At 43.3% G+C, this 4,770-nt stretch overlaps 1 protein-coding gene across 1 annotated transcript in view; it reads left to right on the forward strand.

The window, feature by feature from the left end:
• Tmem150c (transmembrane protein 150C) overlaps positions 1–4,770 on the forward strand; it is a 96,555-nt gene that overhangs the window by 680 nt on the left and 91,105 nt on the right. The gene's annotated exons all lie outside the window — the stretch shown is intronic.

Here is a 4,770-nt window from a genome sequence, read left to right on the forward strand (position 1 = left end):
GGGCGGTGCGGGCTCCGCTGCGCCTGGCCCCGGTCCCCCGCTCTCCTTGCCCGCCGCCGCCGCAGTGCAGCCCGCGCCCGGCCCGGTGACAGGTGTCCCGCCGGCCGCCGCAGCTGCCGCCCTGGGGTGGGGTCCCGGGAGAAGCCACCCCAAGTTTGACCCGAGCGCGGCGGCGTGCGCTTGGCCGCTTGCGGGCCCGGCCTCCGCGTCTGTCCCCGGCGCTAACTTGCTCTGCCCTGCCCTGCCCTGCCCTACCGGGCGCGCACTCCTGGGAAGAAACACGATTTTCGGTTTCAACCTGGGAAGGGGGTGTGGGTTGGAGGTCCCGAGGCGATTTCGTTATCCATTGTTAGAATAATTTATTTTAAAGTGATTGGTGTTGGAGAGAGCCTTTTGCCGAATGGTATTCCCCTCCTCAAATGAATCAGGGAGAATGAGGGGTTCCCCTGTTAAATTCATACTCTTTTTCTTCCTGCTCATCCCTTTCCGTCCGCCGCTACCTCCACAGCACTTTGATATATCCCAGACTCTTCACTGGTCTTTTGGGTTGGGGTTATTCCAGCCAGGAATATTACCTCACAGTCAGGATTGTGACTACTCACCTGAGAACACAGCCCAGGAGGAAAGGAAGGCAGTTGCCTCCCTGAGGACGCTGACCTCCTACGGTCTGGTTAGGGAACAAATACGCTAATGATGTATATAAAAGCAGGACAGAACAAAACAATTCCTAGATTTAGTACAGTAACAAAGCTTAAAGGGCAGTATTAGTTTCTGCTTCTTCGGTGCTGTGCTTGAATCGAAGACAGATTTTAATAATGCAGGGCTATAACTCCATTCTGGGCTGCAGTTCATAAAAAGGGAAGGCGAGTGTCGATGTATAAACTCCATGGTAGGAGTTAATAAGCTGACCTACTTCAGGTTTTCCATGTTTAAAGAAACTGTTCCATGCATACATATGATAGATGTGAATCAAATGAAATTACAGTTTCAGTTTTCATGCATCAAATACCCAACTTTTCCTTACATGTGTCCCGGGAGACACTGGGCTTCTGTTAACAATAGCTGTCATCTCTTAATGAACTAGAAGTGTGAATTTAATCTTTAAGTCATAAGCATGGGAATTTTAATGATTTTTCCTTTATTTATAAATTATATATAAATGTTTTGCAAGCACCCCAAGTTAGAAGCTCCCAAACTGGATAAAGTAAATAAAAGGCCAGAGAAGTTCTGCTAATATTAACAACCAATTGACATGTATTATGTCACTGAGCAAACATAATAAACTTTGGAAAATGCATGCTTATTATAATCAGCCATAAGCTGAATACAATCTTTGTATTATTTAAATTGGTATGACAATATCTTGATAGCAGTTGCTTAATTCGTGTGTTTCTCAGATGCTCACGGGGAGGGGACACAGTTTGCTTATTGGGGTTATCTTCTTTTCAATGAACCTAATGCCTTCCATGTAGGCTTAGACTACCACCATGGTGCTCAAAATCACCTGGCAAGGCTTTTGTGCTCACCGCTGCTGCTTTGTGACTGTCAAGAGCAAAGGTACTTTGCTCTACACTCTTGGTTTCCCTTGTGGGAAAACCTCTGCCAGCCAGTGGCCAGATGAGTGGTCAGTCTGGAGTCATGAAAGAGAAAAAGCTGCTGCAATCTTAGTCATTTGTGTCCCTGTAATCTGGTCATTTTTTTTGTGGCCAACTAAGCAAAACAAATACTGAGAAGGTAATGCATTACCTGCCAGCCTTCCTCTTCCTAAGAAGAACCTTTGTATTAGAATCAGGACTCAGTGGTGATGAGGTTCTTGTGAGGCTCAAATGAACATCATCATCACCATCACCACATCATTATCACTATCATCATCATCATCACTACCATCGTCATCATTATTTTGGTGTCTTATGTAGTATATGAATGTAAGTATGTGCACGTGGGGGTGTACAAGCTTGTGTGCCTGAGTGCGTGTGGAGGCCTGAGGTCAACATCAGATGTCTTTCCTTTATCACTCTTCACCTTCATTTTTTGAGACAGGGTCTCTCACTGAACCTGAAGTTTATTGATTCAGTTAAGCTGGCTCCTGTCTCCCTTCCCACCCCAAGCTGGGGTTACAGCCACCCACCACCTCACTCTGCTGTTAGAGTGATTCTGAAGATCCAAATTCAGGTCCTTGTGTTTACATGGCATTATACCACTGGAGCTGTCTCCCCAGTTCCCAAATGAATGTTACTGAATCCAGTTCTAAATCCATTAAAATCACACAAAAAGACAAGACCCAAATGTGTAGCAAGTATTTTCCTTTATTCTAAGGATAGAACAGAAGAGTGTCCCTACTTATTTTAGCTATAAATGTTTACTCCCAGAGCCAAGAGTACCTTGTGGCTTTATATTTTTGTAAGTTTCTCTAATCACTTTAAATCTAGCTCATAGATTATTGAAATTTTAAAAAGTTACTACCATTACTAAATGTTTTGTGATATATGTGCATTTTGAAAAAATGGCTTAACAATGGAAAGCCTCTGTGTGTGTGTGTGTATGTGTGTGTGTGTGTGTGTGTGTGTGTGTGTGTGTGTGTTTCTACGTGTGTGCATTTGGCGGCGAGGGGTCGTGCATTTGGAGGCTAGAGGTCAACATCGGATGTCTTCCTTAGCCTCTCTACCTTATTTTTTAGACAAGGTCTCTCACCTGGAGCTCACTGATTAGGTAGACTGAGTTCCCAGTGAGCTCTGGGGATCCATCTGCCTCAGTCTTCTCCAACACTCAGTACTAGGGTTACAGACAAGTACTGCTGTGCTAGCTTTTTATGTGGGGTGCCGGGGGTCCAAACTTGGGTTCTTGCATGCCAAACACTTTACCAAGTGAGCCATCTCCTCAGCCCACAGTGGATAGCCTTAACACAAAGAGATTTCAGACTGAGCACTTGGAATGATGTGTGATAATAAGGAATTTTGGCATTTGCTGTCAAATTCAACCCTGTGCTGTTCTAAGTCAAGCCAGCTCTAGTAGGTTAGGCAGAGATTAGAGCTTGTCTACCAAGTAAGAACAGAGTAGTTTTAGCATCTATAAATAGCCTTTTCTAGATCAGTACTATCCAGTATGATTTTCTACAGTGATGGAAATGTCCTGTAAATCTGTCTGATAGAATAACCATGAGCCTCTTGTGGCTGTTGAAATGTGGCCAGTGCAACTGGGGAACAGAGTTTTAAATTTTATTCAACTTTAATGAATTTAAATAGCCTCACAGGGCTAGTGGCTACCATATTGGATAGCACAGCTCTGAATTCCCACCACTTGATGGCAGTTATCCTTTAATTAGAAAGAAGTAGAAATTCACATGGATACGGCTGTAATAAAAACACTTGCATTTACTCTGAAGAAAATGTGCTATGCTGAAGCCGAGTACTCCTCTAAAATCCATTGCTTTTAAAACATCCATGTCTGCTGGACACAGAAATCAACATTACCCAGAGTTATTTGGATGCTTGGCTCTGGGTGAATGTTCACAACTTTGAGCATCATTGGCTCTTTTGCACATTGTAAATGATCATTCGTTCTTAGAATTGGTTTTTCTCTTTGCACGTGTTCAAGTCGGTGGGGGGGAGGGTTCAGAGAGAGGTAAAAAGTAGGAGACTGTACAGGGCTGTTCTTTCATCTCTCGCACAGTCACTACAACCCTGTGAAAAGTCTGACAGATGGGTTCCCCTGGCTCAAGGAGCAGCTGAGGGCTGAAGCCTCTGCCTGGGGTCCCTTCTTGTCTGGCTTCCATCCTCTGAGTTTCAAATCTAGATACCCTTGCTCCGCCTAGCCTGACTGCTTACCAAATCCACCTAAATACAACCTATCACTATTTTTAGTAAAACTATTAAAGTGGAATTTAATTTAACTTCTACCGTATTGTTTCACATTTTTAACTAACTTTCTTTGTTAAAACCATTATTTTGCTGGTGGAGAAGAGCACACCTTTAATTAGTTGATTTCACAAGACACCATCTCTCATGTTTCTTGAGTGAGTGACCCTTCCTCACCCAGCCTAGGGCCCTAGGATACCTCTCTCTAGTCCAGATCTCAGGATCCTGGAAATTCCCTGCTGTCCTTCAGTCAATTACTTGGAAAGTGTTTAGGTGTTTGGATATAGTAACTAAAATTAAGTTAAAATAACCCTAATATTGCCTCTGCTTTGAAGGTAATTAACAGCTTATAAGGACATTTCCCAGCATCTGTCTCACAAGGTGATGAGGATATTTGAACAAATTTAAGAAATGTTGGGCTGGAGAGATGGGCTCAACGGTTAAGAACACTGGTTGTTTTTGCAGAAGACCTGGGTTCAAATCCCAGCACCCACATGGCAGCTAACAACTGTCCCTAACTCCAGTTCCAGGGGATCTGACAGCCTCTTCTGTCCTCCGAGGGCATTGCATGACACAGGTGCACTTACCTACATGCAGCAATACACACATACACATAAAATAAAAATAATAAAATATGAAAAAAAGAAATGCTCCATATAATTCCAATAGCAAAAAGCTCTGAAATGTGGACTACATACCTATTTAACTTAAAAAAAAACTTGATTAACTATTTTTTACTTTTTCATCCACCATAATGTTTTTCTTTTCTTTCTTTTTTTTAAAATTTTTTTTTGAGATAGGGTCTCCCTATAGCCCCAACTGACTTAGAACTTGCTATGTAGACCTCACTGGCCTCAAACTCACAGAGATCCACCTGCCTCTGCCTCCTGAGTGCTGGGATTAAAGGCGAGAGCCA

This window comes from Nannospalax galili, unplaced genomic scaffold (assembly GCF_000622305.1).
Source record: "Nannospalax galili isolate Female #2095 unplaced genomic scaffold, S.galili_v1.0 scaffold763, whole genome shotgun sequence".
In the NCBI taxonomy this organism is placed as follows: Eukaryota; Metazoa; Chordata; class Mammalia; order Rodentia; family Spalacidae; genus Nannospalax; species Nannospalax galili.